The 19,593-nt window shown below is 46.2% G+C and overlaps 1 protein-coding gene and 1 long non-coding RNA gene across 6 annotated transcripts in view; both read left to right on the forward strand.

Moving 5' to 3' along the window:
• Nucleotides 1-874: 874 nt before the first annotated feature.
• On the forward strand, nt 875-1,719 carry LOC128787534 (uncharacterized). The gene is made up of 2 exons (XR_008430729.1): nt 875-1,230; nt 1,418-1,719. It is a non-coding gene; the product is annotated as an uncharacterized LOC128787534 (long non-coding RNA).
• Nucleotides 1,720-15,143: 13,424 nt separating this feature from the next.
• Nucleotides 15,144-19,593, forward strand: part of IRF2 (interferon regulatory factor 2) — a 40,186-nt gene continuing 35,736 nt past the window's right edge. Inside the window, exons 1-2 of one of the 5 annotated variants that reach the window (XM_053940180.1) lie at nt 15,856-16,200; nt 16,281-16,328. The gene's annotated coding sequence lies outside the window, so the exon portion shown is untranslated. The other 4 variants (XM_053940177.1, XM_053940181.1, XM_053940178.1 and 1 more) reach the window with 4 other exon arrangements.

The raw sequence follows: 19,593 nt of genomic DNA on the forward strand, positions 1-19,593 counted from the left end.
ACTGGGGGTGAGGGACAAGGGGGAACAGGCCAGGGAGCAGAGAAAATTAAGAAGGAGGGAGGACAGTCACTGAGAGGTATCCCAGTCCAGGCATGAGACAGGCTTACCTCAGAGTTAAAACACAATAACCTGCAATAAAAAAGACTAAACCAGCATAACCCAAAAGTAAGGGAATATCCTAAATATTGGAAGTAAAAACCTCCAGGTAAACCATCAATGCTAATTGTGTTCAGATGGAAGCATTTAATGGCACTTGGCAGAAAGAGAAGGGAAAAGAGGTAGGGAAGGAGAAGTGCAAGCTGTGAGTGACCAGCAGCTTGAGGCACCTGCTCTAGCTGAGAGTCATGCCCAGCCCTGTGAGATGGGCACAAAATGTACCCAGGAGCAGCTGATTCTATCAGCCATGAGTTTGAGCAGCAGTGGCTGCTAAACCTGTACTGTTTCAAAGAGTTGAGGAACGCTCCAGGAAAGATCCCTGGAAAGGCCCAGACTTTGCAACCTCAAGCTTTGGAGTCATCCAACTCAAACTCCTCAACTTTGGAGTCATTATCACTGGAGATGTTTGAGATAAGATTGAACATGGTGTTTAGTGCTGTGATCTACTTGACAATATGGTAATCAGTCAAGAACTGGACTTGATTATCTTAAAAGTCTGTTCCACCCTAAATGATTCTGTGATTCTGTGACTTCACAAAGCAAAGGAAACAGTAGGCAGGACCAGCAGGGCAGAAAAGGAGGCAAGGAAATGATGCCAGGCAGTGTAGAAAGAGACCTGCTGTGGGTTTTTCTAAAGTTAGTATAGAGGAATTTTAAGGAGAAACTGGAGAGACGCCAGGAGATTTGCAGGATTCTGCTCTAGAGCATCATCCAAATGGGAGTGGCAGCTGGGAAGAAAGTGGAGGAGTGGGGCAAGGATGGCGTTGGTGGGCATGGGGTCCAGGAAAGGCCTTGAAAACAGACAAGCAAGCTGTGTCAAAAAAGCCGTGTTTGGAAGAGAACAATGAAACAGCAGAGAGATGCAAGAGGAATAGAGCAATGACCAGTGGTGGGCTGGGAAAACCACCACTGCAGCCACCTCCAGGGAGCTGTCCGTGGGAAAAGCATCTGCGGGAGGTCCAGCAAAGCACCGGCGACAGCCAAGATGTGGAGCTCTTGAGCAAGAGTTGTAGCTGTGAGGATGCCCTGCAAACGCCGGGTCATGGATCCTCTGCAGGCAAGTGTGTAGGGAAGGTGAGTTCTGCTGGTGTCCATCACACGCTGCTTCCACCTTCGGAAAGGTGTTGAGGTCTCCCTGTGCTGTTTCCCTGCCAGCTCACAGTGCAGACAGACCAATAGAGAAGGAGATTATTCAGGACGGACTGACCTGGAAGCTTCAGATTTCACTCTGTCCTGCCTCTGAGTACAGCCTGGGTTTCAGTTTGACAGGATAATGGATCAGCAGCACATGGGATGGAATGAAGTTTGTGTCTGTGAAAAGAAATCCTTGAGGAGAAGCGAGTCAGGACAAAAGGAGGAGAAAAGCATGGAGTTTTCCTCATTCACTGCTGAAAGTTGGGAGTATTTGGGAGTAAAATAGCTCATCTATGAAATTCACAGATTGGAGAATTTTGCTGAGAGAAGCAGAAGAAGAGGTGTTGTGAAGGATTAAAAAGAGTGCTCTGAGAGATGCTACAAAGCACATACCTTTTTCCTCCATTAAAACAAAGTAGTAGTTCTCAACCTTGTTCTAGTGACTGAAGCAAGTACTGCAACTGAAGGCTCTCTGATTACCGACACTGAGTGCATGCACAAGTGACAGCAGCAACAATCACAGGTGCCAAGCTCTAAAACCCATTTAAATCAATACAGTATTCCCATTGATACAGTCTCCCCAAGTTCTGGCTGAAGCTGTGTCCCTATGGCTCAGTTTCAGCATCCCCTGGTGTGAATCTTCAGAGTTTGATATTACCAGGTTGTAACACCACAGGAGGCAGAACAAAGAGCAATCCATAATCTAAAGGGATATTACCTTGGATATGTTTCTTACCCAAAGTCTGAACAGAGTAAGAAAGCAAACACTCTTTACTGACATAAGACATAGCAATAGAACTAGGAAAAAACCCAAACCCTATGAACAGAGAAACTTCAGTTGTCAAATTTCCTGTGGCTTTTGCTTCCTGTTTATGTTCCTTTCATGCCACACATATGAAGGGGTGAGGTCTTATCAGGGTTTTTTGGGTGCCTGTGGCTGTGGCAAAGGATTCCTGTGCATGTTTCTTCACCGGGGAGAAGGTGAGAGACAGCTGCTGAGAGTGGTTTGTTCTTGCACGGATCACAGGCGTTTATGGTGCCTGAGATAACCAGGGTGTTGAAACCTGTGTGCATCTGAGCAGAATGGAAGCAGTGCAAAGACATTGTGACCTTCTACTATTCCTTCATTTTAACGAGGGAGGTGATTTAAAAAGAATCTACATTTCACAGGACTGATAATTACCCCACTAAACTTGCCACTGTCTTGCATTTAGGTTACAAGTATGACGCTTTGGGGAGATTCACTGGGAGCCAGTCCACTCATTGGCCTTACTCTGGATTTGAGCTCTAAGCTGTGTCCCTTGAACTCACACCTGCAGTTGAATCATGATAGCAAGGGGAAAAAATCCATGGTGGTATCACACTTAAGCTGGGAAACGAGATTCCAGCATGGATGTATGTGCAGATGTGACACTGAGCAACGAGATGTTTCTGGGCAAGGGCCCCACAAAAGATTGGAGCAAAATGCAACTAATCCAAAGATAAGAGCTGAAAAAGTGTAAAAACACAGAGGCAAGCTTCCTTTTTCAACTGTGTCCTGACCACTCCATAACTGCAAGAGATAAGGCATCTGTAGTGGAGTTCACCATTTACCTCCTTTCTAAAACAGAGGGTAATTTGTTTTGCCATCTTGAAAAATATTGCAAAACACTCCAAACACTGATTGCAGGCAAAAGTCAACAGCATTGCAGGTACCGCCCATTTCCAGGCTGATTTTGCTCCATGTCTCAGAGGCGTATATGGGAGACAGTAGCACAGCCACAGCCAAACTCTGCAATTCAACTCACTGAGGTCTCATGGGGATTTTGGTTGGGAAATTGGAAAACTGAAACTCAGATCTAATGAGATAAAGTGAGATCCTGAGTGGGGGCTGTGGGGGAAGGGAGGGATGGGAGAAAAGGCAATCAGCCCTGCCAGCCACATAGGCACAGTGTTGGGCAGCAAGGAGAGGCCTTACCTGAGGTCTTACCTGTGTGCCCCCACTGACTGCTGTGGTACCTGGCAGTGCATCAAGCCCTGCTGTCTTACAGAAGTTTAACTTCCAGCAGGGATTAGCTGGCTTTGGCCTGGTAAAATCCAGACGGCCACGTCGGGTCAGATGGGCTGGGAGCTGTGCATCCACTATTCCCAGTTTTCCACAATCATGGATAACAAAGGCAGGTGGACAGCAGTCCTGTGATAATGGACACTCAGTGAGCCCTCCAAGCCCTGGGGTTTTGTCCTTTGTGCATTTCCTTTAAGTTAACAAAATAACCAGCCTTAGCGTGCAAGCAACAGCATTGAAGCTCTGGCACAAAGTGGGAGATGGGGATCTGAAGAGCACTGGGTTTTAGGGAGAGATCATGTTTTCACCAGAACCATGAACAAAGTGGGAGAAAGAGGCATTTTGAGCAACCTGTCTTTGTTCACTTTCCTCATGTCTTCAGCTCATCAGGACTATCATAACTACTGCATCAAAAGCAGCGTGGCCAACAGGCCAGGGGAGGTCACTCTGCCCCTCTATTCCACTCTGGTGAGACCCCACATGGACTATTGAGTCCAGCTCTGGGGTCCTCAGCACAGGAAGGACTTGGATCTGTTGGAGTGAATCTGTAGGAGAGCCACCAGGATGTTTAGAGGGATGGAACACTTCTCCTATGAGAAAAGGCTGAGAGAATTTGGGTTGTTCAATCTGGAGAAGTGAAGGCTTCAGCATGAACTATCTGAGGCCTTCCAGTACCTGAAGGGTACCTACAGGACAGATGGAGAGAGACTTTTTACAAGGACATGTAGCGACAGGACAAGAGGGAATGGCTTCAAACTGAAAGTAGGCAGGTTTAGATTAGGTGGTATGAAGAGATTCTTTACAGTGAGGGTGGTGAGACACTGGAACAAGTTGCCCTAAGCAGTTGTGGATGCTCCGTCCCTGGAAGTGTTCAAAGCCAGATTGGATAGGGCTCTGAGCAATCTGGTCTAATGAATCCAGACCCTTAAGGAGAAAAAAACAATAATGTATCTTGATCGGTTCTGGTTGGTATTATAGCTTAGCTGTGCTGTCAAGGTGAGGGACAGGAAAGCAACAGTGTAATTGAAGTTCTTGACATGAGTAATCAGATGTGATGATAGGCCAGGTAGTGAAGCTCTTCTGAGAGCTATCTTCCATGTCTGCTCCCTTTTGCACATGAAACCATTTAATGCACTGGTATTTGGCTCTGGCTAAGGGAGAGAAGTCATTGACTGGACAATGTCTGTGACTTCTCAGCTGGTGAAGTGAAATGCTGCTGCTGAGAGTGCCAGGTGCTAAAAGTCACGCTGCTGTCGTGGTTTGACATGGAAGTGAATTTTTTTTTCAGGAAGTTGGGTCAAACCAATCAGTGGTCAGGTTTGGATATTGGCACCTGGAGTGACCACTGAAAGTATGGACACGCCTCTGAGAACACAGGGGGTTAAAAGCAAGAACTTCCGGTGGAACTCTCTCTTTGGTTCTGGTTGTCAGAGAGTGCAGTGCAGACTCTCCCCTCCCAGCCACGGGCTGGGTGGGGGAGGGGAAGCCATGTGGCCTAGTCTAGGTAGGCCAAGGGGCTGAAGGTCTGGAACTGAGCCAGATCCTGCGGACGGAAGGGTGGAGAGAAGCGGAGATGCCTTTGTTCCCCCCCCACAGAGGGAAAGAGAGAGCCTGACGGCACCTGGAAATTTGCCGGCAGAGGAGAAGGAGAAAGCGGGGGGATGATGCCCAGCATGGGAGTCGAGAATGCTGGGCAGAGATTTCAGCTGTCCAGGGAGTCTGAACTTTTAACCCTTTCTGGGAAATGAGGGCTTTGTAAAATATTACTCCTCCTTGAGTTATAGTGGAAGAGAGACAGTCTGGGACCTGAGATGTTAGAAGAAGAAATATTTAGGTGGGAGGAGATGATGAAGTAGCTTTTGGCTGGACTTTTCTTGTTAGCCATGGACTGAACCAAATTCTCCTGCAATAGAGACTGCATTTTAGGGGGATGCAGTGGTGACCCAAGGAGACCTGCTTCAGCTTCTAACAGCACAGGAATGGCAAGAACAGAGGAAAGCTGAGGAGGGAATGGTGATGCCCTCTGTCTTCAGAAAGAAGATGATCTCTGTTCCTGGACCTTTGGCCCCAGGGGAAAATGGGGGGGACTGTAGTCCCAGGATGAGAAGCTGAACTGTTGTGTCTTTGGGTCCGTGGCAAAGAATCCTTAAAGGAGCCCTATGAGCAGTCTGTCCATGCACGGTGGTGAGAGCACTGTGACATGGAAAGGAGAGCGTCACACTGGCAGATCTTCTCCGGGCGGTTGCCATGTGTGACAGGGAAACACAGGGTGTGGCAGCTGTGTTTCCTGGGGGGGGGGGGGGGTCTGTGGTGCAAGAGAGACTTCACTCTCCCTTGATAGATTGAGTATTGATTATCTGAAGGGTGGTAATTTGATCAGGAATCCCAGGTGATGTTTCATGGTGGGTGTTTTGGAAATTGGGAGGAGGAGGGGTGTGTTTTAAAAGGTCTTCATCCTGGATTTAGTGTGTGTGTCTTCTGTAGTAGTAGTTTAATAAAGTTTTTTTTTCCTTTGTTATTAAGCTTGGGCCTGCTGTGCTCTGTTCCTGATACCATCTCACAGCATTTATTTGGGAAGGTGTATTTTCATGGGGGCGCTGGCATTGCGCCAGTGTCAAACCATGACAACTGCTTTGGACAATTGGTCATGGACCAGTACCAGCAGATGAGCAAGTACTTGCAGATGAGCTGAAATGTTCTTTTTTCAAAAAGAAGAACATAATTCCCCAGGTTGGGAAGAAAGGGGAGAGAATGTAATGAAAACCTTAAATACACAGTTCAGTTGGAAAAGAGTGAACTGTGTCTGCACAAACACTACCAGCAGATCTTCAAACAGCTTTTGTGTAAATGTTCTCTGCAACTATTCAACTAACTATATACAACAGGTTTATGTGCATTAAGATTTGGCTTGCCAAGCAGTGAAACAGACCCTTTCTTTAAAGCTGATTTGGAACTATTAACACCTGCTTATCAGACTTGTACATAGCCAGCCTGAGGCATAATTTTATAAGGCTTTCCCATACAGAGAACTCTTGACTCTTCAGCCAGATCCACTCCACAAGTGAAATGGCAGTGCAGGAGGAAAATAAATGCAGTGAAATCATACATAATTGCTTTTTCTCCACCTCTATTATACAGGGAACAGGTGAGTCAGCATTCCCATGGAACTACTTTACTGTGAAAGAAGGAACTCTGCCTCAGCCTAGTTAGTGGCTGTTTACTTTTACCTCTGCTTTTGGTATCTGCATACTAAAACTTTCCTGCAGGGTTGATTACTGCTTATAAGCATCATAACATGCATACCCGTGGAGTACTCCTTTCATTAGAAGGAGGATTTGCCACCCCACATGTAATTACTGACAGCAAGGTGCAAATAGTGATCACAAGCACCTGAGTTATGTTTTTCAAAATAGTCCCACTGTCATAATGTACTACTGAATTCCAGTTGGGTTCATGGGTCCAGGTGTCATGCCACGACTTACAGAGCGAAGGAAGCAAGCCTTCTCCTAGCTTTAAATTGCCTAAATTGTTGCTTCTGATTGTTGTTGATTTATTTGAAATTCTAAAAACACAAGCACAAATTAATTGCACTACTGGAGAACCACCATACAAAGCAATATTATTTCTTGTAGCACTGCACAAAAGCAAGGTTCCTGAGACAGAGAGACACTTTTGTACTAGGCACTGTAACACTAAGTAAGAAGAGACAGCTGTTATCTCTGGGAACTTATCATCCACATTGTCTGAGAGAAATAAAAGTAATGAGGAAAACTCACAGCAGACAGGTAAGACTGGGAAGGTAACAAATTTCCTGAGTCTGAGCTGGCACTGACTCCACTAGCCTACCTTAAGAGACAGTCCCTCTGAAGATCAAGGTTGATTGATCTCCTGGTTATTTTTTAATTTGGGCATTTTAGCTCAGCCTATTCAAAACTCCCCTGCATGGCAATGGTCTTTTATCTGCCTGCCTCTCTCTGATCTGCACTTGGGAAGTCAGCAGGTAGAGTGCATCACAAGCCTTGCTTCTGCATTGCATGTCACTAATTAAAGAAACCATTCAATATAAAGCTCCTACTCATGTTCTCTATTAATAGCCAGGAGTTTTCCTCCACCCTACCCTCCCACAAACTCTTTCTTTTAAAGTGATAAAGCAGCCCTGTCCATGGTTTTGAGATCCCTTGCGCTCAGACACCAACTCAGCATTTTTCCAGCTGCATTACAGCAGTTCTCTGAAGAACTCAAGGCAGTTTCCTCAAAAATATGCCACATAATGTCCCTGTAATGCTATCAAGATGTCAGCAGCAATGGAAGATTCTGGGAATAGATTACTTAAATTTGATGTCAGCTTTTACTGTGCCATGAAAGGTTTCTTTTTCAGACCCTGACACTGATTGTCCACTCACTTCTGAAAGTCTCAGTTATGTGGGCTTCGCAAACCTGAGAGCAGGGCAACGGCCAGAGTGGCAGAAATTACTTGTCAAAAAAGAAGTGCAGTGAGATGGGCTGCAGGAGAAATGAGTCACAGATGAGCTGCACTCCAAAAACAGCTCAGCAGGGCCAGCTGCTGCCTTTCAGAAAATTAACTTGCTGGACTTGACAAGCTAGCACTGAAGGTGCAGCAGAGGAGCTCAGCTTCAGCTAGTACAGTGCATCCAGAAGATGCTTCATCTGCTCTTGCTTTGATGGTGAGCTGGATGTGCAGAGGTTATGGAGAAGCACTCTGGAGATCAATATTGCTAGGCTGTATACATTAAGGCAGTCAGCAGACAGGACTTCTTATCCAAAAATTACTCTTTTGTTAATAATTAAACACAGATTAGGAAAGGTGAAAGAGCCAAAACTTTAAAGAGAGTGGTGAGTTGGAAACAGATTTGTATCTTGTAGTGACCATTTTAACTTCAGATAGAAAAGTCTTAAGTTAACTGTTTATAACTGGGTCCCTCTTTTTTTTCTCTTTTTGTGGTCATGTTGGGTGGTGTTGCAGTATGAGCTGGAGAGTGCACCAAGGAGGAAAGGCTGGAGCTATATTTAAATAGCCTCCCAAAGCTGTAGCATAGGAGGCTGTTGCAGGGTCAGACAAGCTGTGGGGCACACAGAGAATTTCCTGTTTTGTCAGCAGGAAACCGCCTGAGGAGGACCCCCTGCTTTTTGACACCCCTATGTCTCCTTCACCATTGAGAGGTCAGTGAGGTGGCCACATCCCAGCACCTCTTGCCTCTCCTTCTGAGATGGGCAATGGTCCCTGACGAGTCCCATTGCCCAGCAAAGGGGTGCACTGGCATGGACCATGACAAGTGGGGATGGGAGCTGGGATGCTGGTTTGTCCATGTGGGCACATTTGTCAGGGGATGCCCAGCGTGGGCTAGGGTAAGACCAAGGGGTGGATTGGCTCCCTCTGTCCTCCTGTCCTCCAGTTTTGGAGGGGAGGAAAAAACCCCTATCATGGAGTGGAACTTTTCTCCCCACAAAGCCATGGGATCATGGCAGTATTTAAGGAAGAATATAATCTGCTTGGGAGAGTGATTGATAAGACAATGTGCCTTTTAATGTGAAAATCCACTACAAACAGGAAGGTAAAAAGAGAAAAGTGTCTTTCCCCTCTACAAAGATAATTGAGCTATTTTTAACAATAAATAAGTTTTGAATTAATAAACCAAAGGATGTGTTTATACCTTATATGAAGCAAAGCTGATAAAAAAAAAACTGATTATTATCCTGAAGAAACATATTCATTCTGCTTTGTCAAGCCAATGGGCAACATATCACTTATCTTTATATTCTACCTCAGTTTCACTGGGAAAATTGCCATAAAAGCTTCCACTTCAGTGAAACACTCTATTGAAGCTGGGCTAAGCGGGATCACTTTCAGGTGTGATCTGCTGAAGCAGCCTGCCTCCCATCCAGGCTTTCTGTGCCAAACTCCACTCCAGCCCTGAAATGTCAAGATGCTGAATGTGTTTTTAAAGGACTTCTTTCCTCCCTAAATTTTGCTGTGTGGGCCAAGAGATGTGAGTAACCAAAACCATCTCACAATGCTGTTAAGCAAATTCCTGGTTCTCTTTCTTCGCTCCTATTAAATAAAGCTAATTGTGTACAGCAGCTGAGCTGGCAGAGCGATGGGCTGAAGTACTGCAGCCAAACAAAAGCAGTGACAAGTAACATGAATCGGCACTGTAGTCGTCAATAGTGTTCTGCTATCTCCTGTATTTGGTTTGGGCTCAGGAGACAGGCTCTTCCCACTTACCTGTCCTCCTGCAGCACCTGGCTGCAGCCAGACCATTATGATTGGGAAGGCATAACAATTTCTTAGTAGAATAATGTCTGTCACAGGTTACTGTTTTATCTCTTGGCTCTTTCTGACTGAATTTTCTAAGGGCTGGATAAAACAACACCTTTATGAAGACACTTGGCTTTCCTGAAAGTACAAGAAGCTTTGAATTGCAACAGAAAAGTTTTATTTTGCAGTTTAGAGAGGCTACTCTTTTAGAGATCTGATCTGAGTAAATAGATTTTTCCATCTGGAACAGTTTTCTGTAATTATTACCTTACCAATAGAAACAAAGCCACACTCCCACCATCTCATTTCTTAGCAATCAGAAGAACAGCACAGCTGGAATATAGAGCTGAGAAGTACTCCCTAGTTTAGACACCCTGTTAAGCCTCTCATAGGTAGGTGTCCCTGCTGGCACAGCCCAACCAACACCAAAGGAAATATCCCACGGATGGGCTTGCTCCAAAACGCGTTCAGGGAATTCCCTCTTTGTGCTGTGTGACTAGCACTGGGGTGGTGCTGCCGGCGCTCAGTCCTGCTGCTGTCCGTGGCTCCCTGCTGCAGCCGGCCAGGAGGGCTCAGCCCGGGCTTCTGCCGCTGGAGGTGCCACAGCTGTGCCCTGCCAGGAACGGGCATCCCATAGGAGCAGCCTGAGCAAGCTGCACGCTTCCCTGCAGCCATTAGAGTGGAGGAAAAAGGGGGGAAAGACCACAAAAAGTTTGAGTTAAGGAACCTGGACTAAATGAAGACAAAGAAGGAGAGGTGTGAGGTTCTACCCATCCACACTCCTGTGTGCATATTTAACTTCAGATGCATGCTCTCCCTGTACTCAAGAGGAATTGCTCATGTCCTCTTATTTAAGAGTCTATTTGCTCAATTGGGACTGAAGTGAGTTTTTTTTTTCCTTCCAGAGGCTGGGTAAGGAAGAATAGACCCAGCTATATCTCTAGGGTTCTAGCAACAAGCTTTAGTTTCTATGAATTTTAACATGAGCATAAATACTTTTAGAACACTGCAGAAACACCAAAGCCCAGACAGTCCTTTTATTTACAACAGTATACACACAAAGTAAATGAAACAAAAAACCCCCAACCTACCAACCCTCCAACAAATGAAACCGATTTCAGAGGACAAATTAATTAGAAATTCTTAAAAGGTTAGTCAACACTTTTCCATTATACTTTGGGTGATTATTTGTGTTACAGTAATATGCAAATACTTTAAATTCTTAGCCCTAAAAATCTCATGGGTTTTTTGTTTGTCTGTTTTTCTCTTTTTTAATAAGAAAGGTGTCATTACTATCTAGTATCTAAAAATATCAGTGCAAAAGATTACATCACCATCAGAATGTTTATCACAGAACAAATTAAAACTGAAAATAAATTTAACTGTGCATCATGTTTAAAAATGGGTGTAGGCTCTCAGGAAGATATGGGTAATACTATTAAAGTAAGAATTATAAGACTCTAGCAATTGATTTTTTTTCTTGATACTGGCCTGTAACATAACTTAGCTTTCCTACTTCAATGTATCAGAAAAATAAACAGGTCAGCTGTAGGTGAGTAGGTAAGCTTGAGTCCCAGCTCCATGAGAAAATTCACCTTCTCCAATTCTACATATGAATAGTCCCAATGCCTATGACAGTGATTTTAAGAACCAAAATGATGGTATAGTCAGCTCCACATAAAGACAGGGTAAAACCCAAAACAAAAGCAGCAAAAAGGGAAGATGTCATAAATGTTATTTAGCCTTTCAAAAATATTATTAAACTTACAAAACAAAACAATAAAACAAAACAAAACCAACCAAACAAAAAAACACACCAAAATGGATGGCAAAATGGCATATTTATTTACCTACTGGAACTTAGGGGATTCCCCGTTTGAAGTTTTTTTCTCACAGAAATGAACTCCAGACTAGAAAACAGCTCATTTGTGAAGGAAAAACAGGATGCTAGTGGAAACAACTAATTCCAGTAGCCAGATCCCTAAAGAAGGTGGTTAAAAGAATAAGTTGCAAAATTTGGCAGTTCTGCAGAGGAAAGGCTGTGAATACGTGACACTTCTCGGTTAAATTCTCTGATTTTAAAGCTGCCATATCTCCCTGAAATAGCAAAGTCACAAGAGGTTAAAGTCTCTTTTTGGAGGGAATGAGTCACTGCTGAAAGTTAAGTTTAAAAAATGAAAGCTGCCCATTCCCATTACCTTTCAGCATTAAAAAAAGGAATCACAACAGAAGATTTAACTTCTGGTATAACTTCTGATTTTGTGGTGCTAGGAGATGTGTAGGGAAAGGCCTTTTTCAATGCACAGAATGTATCAAGATCCTTGAAGGTGCTCCACTGAGATCAGGTGAAGGTGGTAGGAGAAAATGGCAAGAGCGAGCTGCAAATTCTGCCCAATGGCTTGGCTAGTGTTTCTCAGGGAAGCCCACTGTTTCCCTTGACCAAAACCAACTAATGTAATTCATAGCAATGGCACTTAGTGAATAGTGTCCTCTGAATGAGACATTAAAGTATTAAAATGATGGTATTTTTTCTACACAATATTTACTGATACATAAACTACAGCATTTTTGACAGCTGGCTCATTCTGCAAACAAATTAAAAGCACATATTAAAAAAAAAAAAAAAAAAAAAAAAACAAACCAGCTACTGAGTATTGCAAAAGCCAGCCCAAGTCACTCTGCTCTTTGCTTGGAGGGAGGTGTTGGAGTAGCATTCCTGGCCTGAATCATTTGCAGGCATTTCTATTCAGGACTTTTTGAAGGGTACCAAAGAGGTTCTAGCCCCTAGAAATTTGTGGCTTTGGGGGCTGTTTGAGGCAGAGTTGCTGTTTTTACATTTAATAGACCTCGTGGTGTTTTATTTCTTCCATGAATGCGTACAGGTGCTTTTTTTGGGATCCCCTGTGAAATACTGGCACCTCAAAGGAAGATGTCCTACTGTTTAATTACCAGCTGTGTGAAGATCCACCTTCTTCTGTTTGCTTTAAATTGGCCACCTGCTAGTTTCACTTGATGCTCTCTAGTTCTTACATTAGAAAAGAAAGCAAATAATCCACGCCTACTCCTCTCTACTCGTTATTTTCTCTGGTCTGACTGTTTTCTGTTGTTTATCACTTCTCCATCCTGTATAATCTTGGTCACTTAAATCCTTGAATCACTCTAACATCAGGGTGGCTCCATATTTTTCGTTTGTTGTTTTTCTCTGGGTCTTTGCTGTTTCTGTCACACATGGGCCAGAGCGAACCTCAGGAGGCATGTTGCAGCCCTCCCCATTCTGTTCTTTACGTTTCACCCTGCCATCTCCAACCAGTTTTGGGATAGTTTTGGAGTTCTGAACCAATTCTTCCATGAGTTAGATCCTATTTTTAAGTTTAATTTCCATGAGTTATTTCTTATGCAACTGTTAGATGTTATTTCTAAGTGGGAACAAGTTGGTTAGAAATTTCTCACTTTCAATCAGTTTACTCCTCTCTAATCCAACCTGGCCATATTAACCACCTCCAACGTGGTCAGAGGGCACTAATACCCTACCATTACCCTAGTTAGACCTTAAGTCTGTGAAAATTTGGCTTTAGTTATTAGAGTTTGCTGATTTTGCTGCTTCTTTTGTCATGGAGTTCATAGCCTCTTTCCCTATAGCCACAGCCTAGTCTGACCCTCCTACATAAGCTGTGGTCTGTCACTACCATGTCTTGCTGACTATTTCCTTTCCCTGCACATCTATTCAGTCAAAATGCCAGTTTGAACCAGGTGTTCCATAACCCTCATTCTCATTCCCCTGTGGCTTCATGGAAATCAGTCTCTTCTGGAAGTATCTAGGAATATCAACCATGTGAGTAGGACCTTCCTTGCTTCTCTTGTGCAGCTGCTCTGGGAACCTGCGTCCCTCCACATGAATGTGGCTCTCTCCTTACTGCTGGGAATGTTTCTATAGAAGGAGATGCTTGATTCTACTGTCCTACCTGGCACCCTATGCCTTGCTTCCCAAACCTCTTCCTTGACCTTTCCTACTTCACTGGTGCACATGTGGACCACAGCCACCTTCTAGGCCGCAGTGGTTTTTTGGGAGGTGGTAGATTGCTGACACCCATGGTCTCTACCAACCTAATTTGTTTTGTGATAATGTTCTCAGTGCAAGGAAAGCCTTTTCACAACAGGAGGTCTCGTCACCCACAAGGATGGACTCCCTTGCTAGCTCAGTGTCCTCTGCACGTCCAGGGATGCTGCCACGAAGGATCCTGAGAGCACACAGCATCTGGAGAACAGGTCCCCCTCCATTTGCAGCTGGAGAACACACAGCTCCTTAACCACTCCCCTGTGCCACTCCCTGAACAACCCCCGGTGTCCCGGCATTTCTCCCACCGCTGCCGGCCGTGCATCATGTATCTGCACAGGGAGCTGCACCGCTTGGCTACCTGAATACCTTGTATGTATGTGCATACAGCACAGATATAGACAGATATGTGTGCGAGGGAGATACATACACCTGTCTCTCTCCATATACCGCCTTTTGAAATTACTACATTTCATATCTCCTCCAGCCTCCAAGTGCTGTTTTCCTTTATCATTTATGGCTAGGGCTAGGAATGGCACATTGCAACCTCAATGGATTTTATTTACTGTAGTTTGAATAGGGATTATCAAAATCCTGTAGAAAGCTTTGGTCTCTACACTGACTCCACAACTAACGGCAGTTTGCAAAATCTGTTGAAATCCAAGAGCCCTCTCTTGAAGTAAGCCAGCCGCTTGAGCCTCGCTGGGTTCAAAGGATCTGATCTGTAATTATCCTCGTTGTGGAACTACGACATTGTACTTTTCCAAAGGCAACGACAGCTCTAGCATGCGCGTGTACCAGATCGAAACCAAGACTCCCACCTCAGCAGAGGGGCTAGAGACGCAAGGAGCGATTCAGTCCGTGCTGGTGGAGCTGAGCGGCAGGGATTTCTCTCTGGTCTCCGGCAAAACCTGCTTTGAGCGCTGGCTTTGCGCGTCCCAGAACAGTGCTCCCTCGCCCCTCGCTCCCCGGGGCTGGCTCCAGCTCTCGGTGCAGCCCAGCGGGCCCAGCGCGTGTTGCGGGAGGCCGGGGATCAGCGGGAGCCGGTGCCGGGCGGGGGTCGGTGGCGGAGCCCCGCGCTGTGCCGTGCCCCCAGCGCTGTGCCGTGCTGTGCCGTGCCGTGCCCCGGCGCTGTGCTGTGCCGTACTGTGCTGTGCCGTGCCGTGCCCCGGAGCTGTGCTGTGCCGTACTGTGCCCCGGCGCTGTGCTGTGCCGTACTGTGCTGTGCCGTGCCGTGCCCCGGCGCTGTGCTGTGCCGTGCCGTGCCCCAGCGCGGCGGTGACGGGCGCAGCGCTTCCGCGCCCGCCGCCGCAGCCCTGCCCCCGCCGCCTGCGCGGCCGGCCCGGCCCGGCGGAGAGGCGGGGGGATTTCCAAGCGGCGGCGGCCTCGCCGCTTCCTCTCCTTGTTTTGCTTTCGATCTGGCCCTCTCTCCGCCCGGGCGGAGGCACTGAACTTTTAGTTTTGCTCCCGCGATTATTCAGCGCCTGTTTTCATTTCCATTTCGTGTCCCCTGGCAACGGCGGTAACCTTGAGGAATTATATAAGGGCCGCGAAAACGGGCCGGCAAGGTAATTTTGAATTGTTTTCTATATTTTTTTCTATTTATTCTTTTCTTCGTATTTAATTTTCATTTTATTTTTCCGCATTGCTGCCGTTTCCGTATGCGGGGCAGCGGGGGCTCCCGGGCAGATGCGCATCGGTTTTAAAAACAAAAGGTCGGGCTACAGCGACCGGGGCCGAGCCCGATTCCGCGGCTACATTTGAGAAGGGGCGGGGGGGAAGGGAAGACGCGGCCGCGGCGGAGATGGAGCGGACGGGGGGTACCCGCCGCTTCCCGGGTGGGGAGGGAAGCTCGGGCGCACAGACAAAGGCGGGGGCGTTGGGTCGGGAGGGCCGCGGCGCGGGCCGGGCCGCGCCGGGGGGCCTCCGCACTTGTTGCGGGGCTGGCGGCTGCGGTGGCTCCGATGAGGGAAGGGGAGCGGCGGCGGCGCGGGCGGAGGGGCCGCGGGCGGGGGTCGGTGCGGCGGGGGGGGCGCTGCCCCCGCGGGGCCGGGGGCGGGGAGGGGCGTGGCCCGGCCCGCCTCGCGGAGGGCCCGTTACACAAGCGGCGGGGCGGGGCCGCCGCCCCCCGGCCCCAGCGCCGCCACCCGCCGGGACGGGGAGGGAGCGGGGGCCGGGGGCGCCCCGGGATCCCACCCTCGTGAGGGCACGGCAGCGGCGGTGCGGAGGGGGCAGATGCAGCGGGGCCGCGGCGGGCGGGGTCCGCGGGAGCGGCGGAAGGAGGAAGTGGCGCGGCCGCTCGGTTCCCTGCAGGAACGGCCTCCCGGGCGGGCACGGCCGCCTTTGCAGGCGCTGTGCTGCCCCACGCTAGCGAGCCGAGAGCCAAGCGCTGGACGTCAAACCGCAGAGGGAAGTTAGGAACAAGGATTTCCTTTGTGCGCAGTACGCGGGGTCAAATTTCTAGCGTCTTGCGATGGCTGGGATCGAATTTGCAAGTACCTGAAGGGTTGGATCCCTCGGCTCAGATTCCCAGAGGTACTTAGGCCTTTGACTCTTGTTTTGATTAGTGTGAACTCCTAAGCAGCAGAGTCTGTGACTTAACCTTACTTCTTTAGACACAGAGCTCAGATAAAGGAATTCCGGAGTACAGAACTTTCCTTCCGGTAAGTGTACGGTTGTAATTTATAGCCCACCTTACCGTGCTAAGGTCCTGCAGACAGCATTCTCTTGAAGGTATGAGCAGCTGTAAAAGAAAACATCAGTTTCTGGAGATGAAATACAACATGTTTAAGTTTACAGTTATTTCATTTAAGTCTTAACAATCTTTGCAGAATGCCTGTTAGTACCATAAAAAGAGAGTTGAGTGGAGCAGCAACATTTAAATTCACCCTAACACAGAGACGTAGCAGAATTGACGTGTGATGCAGATGGTCTCAGTCTGAATTGCTGTCTTTCTTTGCCACCAGCCCCTTCAGATGCATCAGTGTCCTTCTTTGGCCCCTGTTGGTAACATGCTGCCAGGGAATTACTTCATGTGCCCGTTTTTGCTGGGAAACCATGATGAAAGTTGTGAGAGCTCCAACTCCTTAGGCACAGTATCACTTCATGTGCCACACTGCAGCTCCTCAGTGCGGTTCAGGCACGGCAAGGTGTCAGCCTGCTGAGCCCTGTGTTATCTCCCTGAGGCCGGGGGTCCCAGCAGGTTGGCAGATGCAGGTAGAGCAGTCAGTCACTATTATTGTTTGACACATATGTTAGCACTGCTACCTAGTTACTTGCTGATGACAGAAGTGACAGATTTTAGGAGATGTCAAGTCAGTCTCTAGAGAAGAGCTGTTCATCGCAGGCCACACTGTGTGGAAATGGGTAGCCAAGAGGTATGAGAAGTAACATGCAGGTTATTAGGAAGAGGGGGTTAAAGGCCCCTTTCTCAACTGAGAAAAGGTCTTTCATGTGTGGGACCAAGTAGAGTTAGGGGCAGTTTTAATACAGAGTTGAGAAAATGATGAAGAAAAAATGGTGCTAAGATTCAAGACAAATATTTTTTTTTTAATAAATAGAGTTTACATTAGAAGAATAGGCTTTATGTAAATAAATTTGCAGCCAGGCTATGTATGCCTTCAATGAAAAGATGTGCTTATATATACTAATATATATATATTAATATATGTTCGAAAACCAAATGGTGAGGAAAGGCTGATGGATAAGGATTGTAAAGTTTGCCGTGACACTCTCTCTCTTGAAGTGGTGCATCACCTTCATGGTGTTAAAATATCTCCATGATAGAATACTTGGAATATCAGAAGCTTTGTGGATGCATAGAGAGGACTGAGTAGCTTGCATGTGCATGATGTGGGAAACTTTTTGTTAAAGAGGAAATAACTGTTTGGGGAAGTAACAGAGCGTCCTATGTCTTGATGTTCTAGGCGTGTGTAGGAAGAGTAGAGAGATTAGGGCTATATGACTGACTGCCCAGCCTAGATGTTGACAATAACTGCCATATTTAAGGGAGTGTAGAGAAACTCCAAGAGTAGGAAATATGATTGTTAATGAGAGGCTTCAGTTGCCCCCATGAAGACTATGTCATGGCCCAACATGACATTTGCCCAGGTGCCAAAAACCCCTACTTTCTGGGCGTAGCTTGTACAAATACACTGGGGTAAACAACTCTGGACAAGGTACTGCCCAGCAAGAATTAAGTTCAGAATTTTGTATTCAAAATCCCAGCCAGTTCTGACTTGACACTGATCATAATGTTCTTAAACTCAATGTTGTTTCAGGAGCTGCAAAGGCAAGAGTTGTTGTGGCAGTGTTTACTCTTCCAAAGTAGTTCTTTATATAGCGAGGAAAGAAATTAATCAAATGGTGAGAGGCAGCCAAAAGTGTAAAATAGTTGCAAGTGGCATGTAATTCTTCAAAGACACTAATAGTAAAGGCTCAAAGCAATTGTATGTCATCTGTCAAAAATACCAAAAAAGATGAGCAGGCTGACAAGCAAAGTAAAGCAGCTCAGTACAAGTAAAAAGACCTCTTTCAAATGTTAAGCTTTTGTCTTCAAATGGGAAAGGTGGAAAAGAGCATTAAAAATGTGTCAAACACAATTAGGTAAGCCAAAGAGTCATGCTGCTAACGGCATGAGAACAATTAGAATATACTCTTTGAAGTGCATCAAACCCAGGAAGCTATCCATGCGTAGAAGGAGTGCTCAAGGAAGATAAAGTCAGTGGAAGAGAGAAACAAATTCTCTGAGCCTTGCTTCACCAAGAAAGAGTTTAAGGAGATTCTTTTGCATAAGGTTTTCTATTTTTTTTAAGGAGTGAACATGTCGGAGAGTTTTCCAAAGTGAAGTGTCTGTAGGAGAGGGTATGAGAACTAACCGTTGGGAAGGATGAAGTAGAAGGCAGGTGATAATTGTTGCAGAGGGTGGTGATACTTGTTGCAGAGTTTTGAAACAACATAAATGGAAAGTTGCTGATATGTTGCCTCTTGTGTGTAACTCCTTGAGTAGGCTTGCTTTGGTGCTCCAGAAATGGGATGTGATAAATGACCTATCCCTTTTTCAGGGTTTCTGTGGAGACACAGAACTCGAGGATGGGCATTTTTGTCTGGTTGGTTGGCTGCCAAGGGTTAGTGAATGGGACTAGTGAACATGGGTATAAATGTGAAACAGTGACAAAGACTAGGCCTGATTTTTGTTGCCAGGGCGTTGAGTGTCATGACTCGTCCAGCGTTCTCTAAAGGTATTGCTGAGTTGCTGTCTGGTTGATGTAGTCCTTACTAAAGTAGGGCCAGTTTCAAAGTGGGATCAGTTTGCTTTGGGCTGTGTAGTCATGGCCAGTTTGCTCAGTGAAAAGAGGTTGTACCCCTCACCCCAAGTCTGGCCAGGGACTATGCCATTTAAGGGATGGAGGAAGGGATAGGTGGGAATGTGACAAGTTTGCTGGTTGTATTAACTCATTTGGAGCATGAAAATCCCAAAGGCTAAACCACAAACTCTGCAGAAAAATCTTATTTTGAAAGTGTGGATGTAAGTTTGCAGATGAAGTTCAGTACAGACCAATTTCAGTGTAATACGCATGGAAGGGATTGCAATCCTACTTTTCTGTACACAAAAAGGAAGCATGAACTGACTTTCTGCTCAGGAAAAAAATCATACAACTTGTATAATCCAATGAAAAGTTAAGCTCTTTGCCAAGATGTGGCTAATAAAGGACAGGACAGATTAGGAATTATTAGGAAGGAGTTAAAAAAACAAATAGAAAGCACCATCATGCCACTACAAATCCATGTTGCTCCCCTCTCCTGATTCAGGAAGTAATGAAATTTGCTGAGCTACAGAGGAGGATGTCAAAGATGATGAAGGGTAGGAAGGAGCTTTTGTGAAAGAGTAAGTAACTTGGAAAAGAAGTGACTTGAGGGACCGTGGGG

The sequence above is a fragment of the Vidua chalybeata genome, chromosome 4 (genome assembly GCF_026979565.1).
Source record: "Vidua chalybeata isolate OUT-0048 chromosome 4, bVidCha1 merged haplotype, whole genome shotgun sequence".
Lineage (NCBI taxonomy): Eukaryota > Metazoa > Chordata > Aves > Passeriformes > Viduidae > Vidua > Vidua chalybeata.